This window comes from Delphinus delphis, chromosome 5 (genome assembly GCF_949987515.2).
Source record: "Delphinus delphis chromosome 5, mDelDel1.2, whole genome shotgun sequence".
Taxonomy (NCBI): domain Eukaryota; kingdom Metazoa; phylum Chordata; class Mammalia; order Artiodactyla; family Delphinidae; genus Delphinus; species Delphinus delphis.
In genome coordinates this window covers 5,497,825-5,510,111 of record NC_082687.1, presented here as the reverse complement: position 1 = coordinate 5,510,111, position 12,287 = coordinate 5,497,825, and the positions used below count along the sequence as shown (strand labels likewise).

Sequence of the window (12,287 nt, the reverse complement as noted above, 5' to 3'; positions counted from 1 at the left end):
ACATTCGGTCCACATGGTTTTTCAGAGAAAATTTCATATAAAGTTTAAGAAACATATAAGGCTAATGCTGTTTAAATTGTACCAAAGCATAGAACATGTACAAAAGCTTTTGAATTCTTTTTATGTAGACATTATAACATTTATACCTAAATCCAACCAAGATAACATACATATTAATAAAGAAATACCTTATCACTCTTTGTTTCTTGTTTTCTTAATTTTTTATTGAAATATAGTTGATTTACAATGTGTTAGTTTCAGGTGTACAGCAAAGTGATTCAGTTATTTTTATATATATATTCAGGGTTTTTTTCCATTATAGTTAATTACAATGTTTTGAATATACTTTCCTGTGCTATACAGTAGGTCCTTGCTGTTGGACTATTTTATGTATTGTAGTCTGTATATGTTAATCTCAAACTCTTAATTTATCTCTCCTCCCACCCCTGCTATCCCCTTTGGTAACCATAAGTTTGTTTTCTATGTCTGTGAGTCTATTTCTGTTGTATAAATAAGTTCATTTATCTTTTTTTTAGGTTCCACATATAAGCAGTATCATATTATATTTGTCTTTCTCTGTTTGACTTACTTCACTTAGTATGATAACCTCTAGGTCCATCCATGTTGCTGCAAATGGTACTACTTCATTATTTTTGTATGGCTGAGTAATATTTAATTGTGTATATGTACCACATCTTCTTTATCCATTCATCTGTCAATGGACACTTGGGTTACTCTTTATTTCTTTAAAATCTATGGTATACGTACTAGCAATTATACTTCCAACTTCCATATCTCTTTTACTTTTAAAATTTCTTCTCTTCCTATCAGCTTCTGAGAAATTTATTTCGCCTTATCTTGCAGGTCAATAATCCATCCTGCTCTGGTTTTCATTCTAGAACTCAGCCCATCTGTTGAGTTCTTTATCTTAATTATTGCTTTTTATTAATAGTAGTTTCTGTTTGGCTTTTATGACTTCATGTGCATTTTTACTGCTCCAATCTTCCCTTACCTCTTTGTGAATAATGAATATGCTTATTTTAAATTATCGTTTATCACATATATTACTTCTGCCTCATCTGATCTACCTTCTCTTTCTCTTCCAGCTGTGGCATACAAAAGATGTATCTTATTTTCCTGTGAGTTATTTTTTTGGCGCTATATTCATGACAGTTGATGATGTGTACAGTAGAGGAGCAGCTAAAGTCAGATGCTAGCTTGTGACTTGTGTGATGATTTTAAGGTAGGGATGACAAGTGTGAAATAAAATTCAGATTTTATGGCAAGAAAAAGAATTTAAACATAAAAAATATTTCTCTGCCCTTTGGTCTCCTCTCTTCCCTCTCCTGTGCATTGTACATCTGCATTATGCATTGACCAAAACTCCCATCAGCAGAAATACATGCTCAATCATAAAGAGCAACATTCTCTTAGCATCAACAAGACAACTTCTTAAAAAATAACATTTTTTCTTGATCTTGTAAGGGGGCATGATGACACTGAGATCTGGAATACATAAACAGTCAACGATATGTCATTTAATGTATAGCCCTCTGTGTCAAAAATGTTACATAACTGTGCCTTGACTTAATGGGAAGAACAGTTCTTGGAGCTTTCTGAGATGCTATCCTTGGGTTATAACCCTCAATTGGCTTGAATAAAATTTTCCATTTCTTTCTTAGATCAGTTGATTAATTTTTTGTCGACAACCTCAAAGAGTTATACTAAACTAATAAGGCTTATTTAGCATATTAAATTACATGGGAAGCATTGTCACATAAGCAATATTAAACATTTGTAGGTTGTTTTGTGTGCATGAATGTTATTAATATGTGTTCTAAAATTTATATGACATTCCTAAAATCTGATATGTCTTGGTAAAATGTTAACAGTCTTAATTCTAGTTATCTTAAAATGTTATATGTCACAGAAATGACAATCTTTTAAATTAATTGTATTGTACTCAGATCTGTATGCCATTATGTCTTTTGAAATTTGTAGACAGTTATCATTTTACTTTGATGCTTTTGCAAAAATTCTTTATCGTCAAGAAAATTCGTAGCAAGGTCTTTTTGACAATTATAGGTTTCTGATAACTTTCAGATCATAACACTGAACTCGGTAAAAAATTAGAGAATTCTAATGGAAAACCTGATAACTTCATGAAACTGCTAAGAAAAAAATCAAGTTCAACAAGAATTAATTACATGGCACTGAATGACCCAATGAATATGATTATAATTGTCATAACTTTTCCTGACATTTTACTAGCTTTCTAATCTTTGTTTTCCAGTTATAAGGAAAACAAGATAATTGTGATCCACCACACTTTCATACAGTATATCTTGGTAAGCAGAATTGAAACATTCTCCCTACTTGATCCCTCCAGAATTTGAAAGCGCTTAATGAATAGTCTTATGTTCCTGACAATTTTTGTTAGTTACATAAGTTCACTAAAAATCTGCTCTCATTGTGACAGGACACATTTCGAAACATTATATTACCAAGGTTTTGACTCTAATGTCATATTTGAGAATGTGAGCAGAATCGGATATAACCAGACAGCTTTAAGGCACTTAGTTTGACTCTATGTAGCCATAAAGCCTTTTGGAAAACAGGCAGGTACTTTGCCTACCTGATTCCCAGCACCCATATTAGGTGAGTAAGGAAGATCACTTTCTGGCAGGTGCAGGAACCTCAGGATATTTTGGGGACCTCAAGAAGAGAGAAATTCACCCAAATCTACAGGTATTACAGGCAAATCTGATGGCAAACCCTTGGCTTCTTGGCCTCCTGGCCTTGAGAGGTATTTAAAATTTCAACCTAGAGATTCCTTATGAAAAGTTCCAGCAAAGCAAATTTAAAAGAGCCTTTATGGTCAGTTGCTATTCTTTCTGGACTATGCAAGTAATCAGGCCAAGTTTATTGAAACTAGACATTTTCTGAAAACAAATTAGCCTAATTTGGCTATCGTTGACTTAAAAAAAATGAGGGTAAATTTAGAAAAAAAATTACGTTTCAATAGTGGATGTTAGATTCTAGTTCCTTAATCATCTTAGAGGTTTTTACCGGCTCTGCTCAATGTATGTGGAGATGTTTATTTCTTCTGGAAGCTCTGCCACATTCATTTCAAACCTGTCCTGGACATCACTGAGGATGTTGGCATCATTCTCATCAGACACGAAAGTAATGGCCAGGTCTTTGGTTCCAAAGCAACCCGCACGGGCCACGTGGCGGAGGTAGGTGTCCGAGTCCTCGGGAATGTCGTAATTGAAGACAGTGTTGACACGCTCAATGTCCGTTCCTCAGCCAAACAGATTGGTGGCCACCAGGATCCACCACTGGAAGTCCTTGAACTGCTTGATAACATGACAGTTGCTTCTCCTGGGCCACGCCCCTGTGGATGGCAATGGCTGGGAAGTTCTGCTCCATGAGGAGCCGGGCTAAGGCCATGCAGCATTGCACCGACTTCACAAATATCACCACCTGGTTAAACTCCAGCACGTCCAAAAGATCAAAGAGCTTGCAGTTCTTCTGCAGGAAGTCTGACGTAGTACTGCTGCAGCCCAAGCAGTGTGAGCTTGGTCTCGTCGTCCACAAACACCTCCATGGGGTCTTGCCTGAACTTCCTGCAGACGGGCAGGAACAACTACGGTCAGGACTAAGAGACTGGTTCAGTGGGATGGAACAATCTACCGACTCAGCTTCTGGACTCTGAGACTTGGAGAAGTTTCAAACGTGGGACTTTAGGGCAGCACAGTTTGTCACCCCTAATTGTGTCTCTTTGACAAGAGGATTAATCTAGACTGGTTATTTTTTTAAAAAAAACACGACTCCGGAGGTCTTTCTTGTTACCGCCCCCTTAACTGCCTGCCTTTAGATTTATGGTACTGTTCCTGGAATAAAACCGTCACTGGAGATGTCTGCAAAATGTGGGCTAGGAGTGGTGGGGGAACAGGGCCTAGAGATCAAAGTCCACTCTGTGTCCCATTGTCTCCATGTGGCCCAGCAAACAGTTGTTTACCAAACATTTGCTTCTCCATCTTCCATGAATTGCCTTCCTCCCCTCGGAAGTCCCGACCACCCACCCGCAACAGAAGCTTTTGTCTTTAGCTGAAGACGGTGTGTTTTTGTTTGTTTGTTTTAACATCTTTATTGGAGTATAATTGCTTTACAATGGTGTGTTAGTTTCTGCTTTATAACAAAGTGAATCAGTTATACATATACATATGTTCCCATATCTCTTCCCTCTTGTGTCTCCCTCCCTCCCACCCTCCCTATCCCACCCCTCTAGGTGGTCACAAACCACCTAGCTGATCTCTCAGCCATAAAAAGAAACGAAATTGAGTTATTTGTGGTGAGGTAGATGGACCTAGCGTCTGTCATACAGAGTGAAGTAAATCAGAAAGAGAAAAACAAATACCATATGCTAACACATATATATGGAATCTAAGGAAAAAAAAAAAAGGTCATGAAGAACCTAGGGGTAAGATGGGAATAAAGACACAGACCTACTAGAGCATGGACTTGAGGATATGGGGAGGGGGAAGGGTAAGCTGTGACAAAGTGAGAGAGTGGCATGGACATATATACACTATCAAACGTAAAATAGATAGCTAGTGGGAAGTAGCCGCTGAAGACAGTGTTTAAAGTGAGAATTTCAACCATCGTGGTGAGTTAGTTTTCCTGGGTCTCTCCATTGTTCGATTTTCTGTTAATCTGCCTCATGTTAATCTAATTCTTAGAGCAGCCAGAAGAGCCCAGAAGGGTGGAGGAAATTTATTCCTCCCCAACAGCACACACACACTTTGTATAATTATTAGTTCTGTTTCTCCGGGGAACCCTGACTGATAGAGGGATCTACACTGGGGTAAAGTGCTAGACTGTTTTATATAACTTAAAACTACAGTCCCTAAATTTCTCCTTCTAATTTCTCGACTTTCCATTTAATATTTATTGTGACTATCTGATAATAGAGTGATATAGAAATAAGTATGTAATTTATTAGAAAATCACAAAACGTATCCTTTTGTTTTTTTACAGAACAGAAAAATAAGTATTAAAACATTAGTTTATTTTCCATAGGAATAAACATAATTGAGACCAAATTTGAGATAATAGATTAAATATTTGTTCAGTCTCCATGTGATTTAACTTTCTTGTCTACAGTTTTGCAGAAAATGCTTTTTTCTTTCCAAATACAATGGGGTCATTTTGTTCACTGTCACTTTCATGTCTTCTTTTTCATACTTCTCAACATTCACGAAGCTTTATGGTCCTTTTTCACCTTTATCTTCTATCACAGGACACGAGGTTATCATTCTGTCCTCTTGCATCAAACACCTCATTTTTTCACCCCCTCCTTCCACTTTCTATCTCTTAATTCTGCATCTTTCCCCACCTCTGGATCCTTGGCCTTTTGTTTTCCTACTTATCCTTTCTTTCAGAGATTTAGTGTTTCTAAGAATTCAAATATTTTTTTCTGTGTTGCTGTGTTTTTAGAATCATCTGTTTTTAGTTCCAGAAATATAAAAAAACAATTGTATTTTACAGGAGAAGATATATTGGTGCACTTTTAAGAAAGCAACAATCACAGCACTAATTAGGAAGGGGACTAGCAATGCACACAAAAGGGGAATTTGGGGAAGACTCAAAGTAGGCTGACCATAAAATGGGATAATAACAAAATTACACATTTAAAGAAGAGTGGGAATTTTTACAAAGACTATTCATTACTCGTACAAATAACATCAAAACCCAATGCCTCTCTGTCTAGGAAAGAGGGCAATTGATATTAAGAAAACAGCTTTCAGGGAATGAGAAATAATTTACATATTTCTAAATTACAAATACTAATGTATTTCTCATCCAGCATACTTTTAATTTAAAATGGTTATTAGACCTAAAACTTATAGTCTGTGGAAAAATAAGTCCTATGAATCTTTAAACAAGTGATATTTATTTTTTTAATTGGGGAATAAATTATGATATTAAGCAAATTATATACACAGTAAATCAGGTGAGGGTCAATTCAAAATAATCTAAACAGAGAGGTTTTTTGAATAGAAGAAGCAATATATATATTTTTAATGGTACAAGGAATCCAAGGATATTTATGGCAAAATATATGATAATTTAATTGTGAGGAGAAATTCAGATGAAAATTTGGAAACTTATATATATATATACATAAATACGTAAAAAGCTCATATATACATATTGTAAAAACTTCACATTTTACTTGAATAATTTATATATAAGAAGATGTATTTCTTTCTGGTAGTACTTCATACATATGGAAATCAGCATATTATCACTGAATTGTCCTCAGAACAAAATGTGTCATTTTAATAAAAATGATACAATAAAATAGCTATTTGATTTCAGGAACCTATGCATCTGATTTGATATTACATTCTAAATTAAATAGATAGCAAGTGTTTTTTTTCCATGCTTCCAATATAGAGAGAGGCCAAAACATTTGCATATGAAATATATTAACGGTCATGAAATACTTATCTTCTCAGCCAGTTTCAGCAGATAATATTTATTCAATCATGCAGTCAGAATTCAAAAGGAAATTTAATGACAATTTTATTTAAGAACGTTGTCATCTTGGTTCTGGAGAAAACAATTGGGACACTATTTCTGCCAAAGACGTTTAGGAAACTCAAGGCTGGCAGTTATGCAAATTCATTTCAAACAACAACTCTGACATCATTCAAGGACACGGTGTTCATAAAGATTTTCTTCTACTGTGACCGTCTTTGTAATTGTGCATTTAAGAAAGAAAAGTTATATTTTCAACCCATTTCACATCAGGAAGAAAATAATGAAGCTCAGGGGTGGTTGTTTAGATGATAGCATTGAAATTGCTTTAGATTTTTTAGAGAAATGCCATTTTCCCCATGATGCACTTTATTTTTCTGGTTGCTGCATTTCTCTTTCAATTGTCTTGGTTAGCAGTAATGATGTGCAATGTTGGTAATGCATTATTGTTGTATGACAAGTGAAAATATTATAGATTTCAGGGTTTGTAAACATCTCACAAAGAAAGTGTATTTCTTTTCCCCAAACTAATTCAGAACCAAATGGGAGAAAGAATCAGGATCTAGATTGATTAATACCCAAATTTTACCTTTATTATTAATAAAGTTGAGTGAAGAGCATGATTTTATATGTGTGAAGAGAACTTGCTACTACTTATCCCCGATTTGGGTTTATTAACCAACCTAGTTAGGGCCACAACTGGAAAAATTACAGGATTTCCATAAAAGAATCATCCCATGCAGCTTGTGGTCAGGCAGCTCCCAGATAATAAAATATTACAATATTTTATCACTAACTTATTCCAAACTTACTATATTAACTTTTTATCACTGCATAAACATCACCACAGACTTATCAGCTTAAACCAACACTCATGTATTACCTCACAAGTAGGTCAGAAGTCCAGGCATGTCTCTTGTGGGTCCTGGGTGCAAGGAGCCACACCTCACAGTGTCATGTTGGCCTGCACTGAGGCTCAGGGTCCTCTCCCCAGTTCATGTGACTGTGGACAGAGCTCATTTTCTTGCTGCTGTTGAACACATGGGAGCTTGCTTATTCAAGACCAGATAGATCATCTCGCTGATCTCAACAAAAACCTAAACAATCTTTTAAGGGTTCACCTGGTAAGGTCAGGCCTACCTAATTCAATGTCAAACTGATGAAAGATTTTACTTATATCTGCAAAATGCCTTCACCTTTGCCATTGAATGCAACATCATCATGAGAGTGCATTCCACCATATATATAGGTTCTTCCTACAAAAATGGGAGATTATAGAGAGTATTAACACTAGGGAATGGGAATCTTTGGGGCCGTCTTAGAATCCTTCCTACCCCATTTACCAACCACAAAATTCACTCTTTCCTTTCAGAAGTTAACATGGAAGTTAACATGGAATAAAGACATAGGTCAAGAATTTACCCTAACTAAATATTTTTACTAGAAAATATCAGGCTAAGGGAAAGATTGTCTCCAATGAAGAGACTGCTCTGGATTTTGGTGTGGTTTTGGTGTGAATTTTGTGAATTCTTTGTCCCTCATCCCAGTGAGCCAGCAGGATGAGGAACCAGCTTTTAGAGCTAAGCGTGTTCAGTCCTGCTCTTCAGTCTCCAGATTCAGGAACTGTCTTGATGGGAAAAAGGCAAAGGTAGAGAGTCACTCCAAGTGGGGACCCAGGCTGCCAAATGTTGGTCGCAAGCACATGTTCTCTAAACTTGGGCTTGGATCCAGACAGAGAAGAGCTCACAATGGAAACAGTGATGGCTGTTTGCTCAAGCAGCCAAGAGAATGAAAAGCACATTGAAACGCAGCAATGGGAAGAGGCACGGTGGGCCCCTGGGTGGTGAAACCAACCTGACAACAGAGCAGGATCAGAAAGCCCATTCCCAGCATCTTTCTTCATTTCAACAACAGACCTTTATATACAACTTCTCAGGAAACTGCTGAGAAATTAAACTGTGGGCAACCCAAGCCTTGCCCAGCAATAGATGCATGATCAATCTAGTTTGCTCCTGGTTTCATTGAATTAGCTTCCATTAATTGAGAGAAAGCAAAGAGCTTTTCTCAATGTATGTTCCTTGTCCCTCCCCACCCAAGATTTCATCAACTTTCTTTTTTATTGCTACCACTAATGGATTGTTTTGACTTCCATTGAGTGCCTTTTCAGTTGGTATTTTCATAATGAAGATGGAAAAATTAGTTGTGGTCAGGATATGAAGACCTTGAATACAGACAAAAGATTGTGACATCTGCAAGCCCAGAAGAGTCACTGAGAAGTATGTTATTTGGAGTTATGTTTCAAGATAACATTCCTTAATAGCAGTCTTTGGGAGTTTAATTACAGATGGGAGAAACATGATATTGGAAGGCCATTGTGAACATTAGAATTTGAAGTCTATTATAATAGTCCAGGCAGAAAAGAATGGTGTCTAAACAAGAGTAATAGCAGTAAGAATGAAAAGGTAAAAGTCTAAAATGTGTTAGTTAATAACTTACTTTTGCATAGTACCTGTATTTTCTCAGCTTTTCATAGAAATTTAAATTTACTCATGCTGGAAAAATGAAAAAAAAATACTAAGTATAAACATCAACCGTGTTTATAGTCTTAAAAATATTAAATCACACACATTTTGCAGCTAAGGAAAACAAAATCCAGAGATGGTAAATAACTTTCCCAAGAGCAGGGATAGAGCTACTAGGCAATACTTACAGTTCTAACTATCTTCAAACTTTTTATATAACATGATCAGATAATTTCTTCAACAGTTTTATATATATATATATGTGTGTATATATATATATATACATGTTTTGTGTATATATATATATGTGTGTGTGTTTTGTGTGACTTCTCATTAATGTCTTCCAATTCATCAATTTTATATTCATTGATTTAAAATTTATTCTGTAGCGTGACATATTTATTTCAATGGCTTCTTTTTATTTCCAGGATTTCTCAGATGGACTTTATTTTTAGAGGAGATTTAGGTCAAAGCAAATTGAGAGGAAGTTATAACTCCTTCCCCGAAGTGGTACATTTGTTATAATCCATGAACTTACATTAATATATCATTATCATCTAGGGTCCATAGTTTACATTAGAGTTAACTTTTGGCATTGCACATTCTATGGGTTTGGACAAATGTATAAGTGACATTTATCCACCATTATAGTATCATACAAAGTAGTTTAACTGCCCTAAAAATCCTCTGTGCCTCACCTATTCATCCCTCCCCACTAATGCCTAATGATCACTGCTTTTTTGATTATCTCCATAGTTTTGCCTTTTCCAGGATGTCATATAGCTGGAAACATAAAGTATGCACTCTTTTCAGATTGGTTACTTTCACTTAGCAATATACATTCATGATTCTTCCATGTCTTTTCACGGCTTGATAGCCCATTTTTTCAGTACTGACTGAATAATATTCCATTTCTGGATGCACTGAAATTTATTTATGCATTCACCTTTGGAAAGATATCTTTGTTTGCTTCCAGGTTTTGGAAATTACGAATAAAGCTGTTATAAACATCTGTGTGTGGGTTTTTGTGTGAACATAAGTTTTCAACCCTAGAAGCATGATTGCTGGATTGTATGGTAAGAGAATGTTTAGTTTTGTAAGAAACAGCCAAACTGTCTACCAAAGTGGCTGCACCATTTTTGCATCCCCACCAGCAATGAATGAGAGTTCCTGCTGGTCCACATCCTCACCAGCATTTGGTATTGTCAGTGTTTGGAATTTTGATCATTTTAATAAGCATGTAGTGATATTTCATCGTTGTTTGAACTTCAGATTCCCTAATGACATATAATTTGGTGCCTATTTTCATATGTTTATTTGCCACCAGTATATCTTCTTTGGTGAGGTGTCTGTTAAGATATTTGCCCCATTTTTAATTAATTTGCATGTTTTCTTACTGTTGAGTGTTAAGTGTTCTTTGAATATTTCGGAAGTGTTCTTTGTCGACTGTGGTTTGCAAATATTTTCTTCTAGTCTGTGGTTTATTTTCCCATTCTCTTGACTGTGTTTTTGCAGAACAGAAGTTTTTAATTATAATGAAGTCCACCTAATCAATTCCTCACGGATTATACTTTTGGTATTGTAGCTAAAAAGTCATTGCAAGTCCAAAGTTATCTATATTTTCTCCTATATTATCTTTTAAGAGTTTCACAGTTTTGCATTTTACATTTAGACCTACAATGCATTTTGAGTTAACCTTGAAGGGTTTAAGTTCTGTCTAGATTCTTCTTTTATTTATTTTCATGCAGATATCCAGTTGTCTAGCAAAATTTGTCATATTGCTTTGCTTCTTTGTTAAAGATCAGTTGGCTATATTTGTGTGAGTTTATGTCTGGACTCCTTATTCTGTTTCATTGATCTATCTGTCTCTTCTTTTACCAAGAAGAGATAGCTTGGTTATGATAGCTATATTTCTAGTATTTTTACTTTGACCCTCTTCATTGCTTCTTGCTTATGACAACTGAAGTAGGATGGACTTTTTTCATAATTACTTGTATTTTTCAGTTAATTGTATTCTTTATCTCCTTGAGGATAAATATATACTCATTGTATAGCTCTTTTAAGGTTGTCTAATTTATTAGAATTCTAAACAGATTTATCTCAATTTTTTTTCTGTTTGCTCTCTTACTGTTAAATTTCATCACATATTTTGGATTGTACTTTGTAGACTCACCTTGAATGTGTATTTTGTCACCTTCTCGATTACACTTCTCAATACTACAGTTTTGTTTTCACCTTCATCTGTTTTTCTAGGTTTCTCAGACCAGAATTATTATTTTTATATTTGTGATTACCCATCTATAGAGATATTAGCAATATTGCAGATTTTGTTGCAAAGGTTTAACTCAAATCCTAGCCTCTAAATTTTACCTGCTTCACTCATTACCTTTCCATGTGTAATGGTTAATTTTATACGTCAACGTGGTTAGGCTATTGTACCCAGTTATTTGGTAAACAACATCTAAATATAGCTGTGAAAGTAGTTTGTAGATGTGATTAACATTTAAATCCATAGACTTTGAGTAAAGCAGGTTATCACCATAACCTGGGTGAGCCACACTCAATGAGCTGATGGCCTTAGTAAAGACTAAGGTCCCCAAGGAAGAAGGAATTCTTTGTCCAGACAGACTTCAGACTCAAACTGCTGCATCAGCTCTTCCCTGGGTCTTTAGGCTTCAGCCTGCCCCAAAGATCTCAGACCCACCAGCCTCCATAACTGCATGAGCCAATTCCTTCAATTCTCTCTCTCGCTCTCTTTCATATATAAATAGCTCCTATTTGTTCTGGTTCTCTGAAGAACCCTAACACCATGTACAGAGATTTCTATTTCCTATATATATATTACCTATAGCCCCATGGGGTGGTCAACTGTATTTTTGTTTGTTTATTTGTTTGTTTGTTCTCAGACAAATACAGTTTTAGTTTTCTTTTTTCACACCCAGTATGCTTGGGATAAAGATAGTGGCAGTGGTTGGGGGTGCACCACCTTAAGAAGGCTTCCTCTGCTTTTTATCTATGTCAAATTTTCAGAATTTTTATATCAATCTTTATATTCTATTGCAGAGGAAATATATGGAAAAATTAAATTTATTCTTTAAAAAATTTTTAATCTCAGTAATTTTCCTTAAAAATGAGTGACATTTATATTTCCATTATATCTAAATTACTATGAATAAATTAATATAATTTAATATTTAGTTGTTTTGGTTTCATATT

General features: G+C 35.3%; 1 pseudogene; it reads right to left on the bottom strand.

The window, feature by feature from the left end:
• Window positions 1-3,065: 3,065 nt before the first annotated feature.
• LOC132425668 (ATP-dependent RNA helicase DDX39A pseudogene) overlaps window positions 3,066-12,287 on the bottom strand; it is a 96,036-nt pseudogene continuing 86,814 nt past the window's right edge.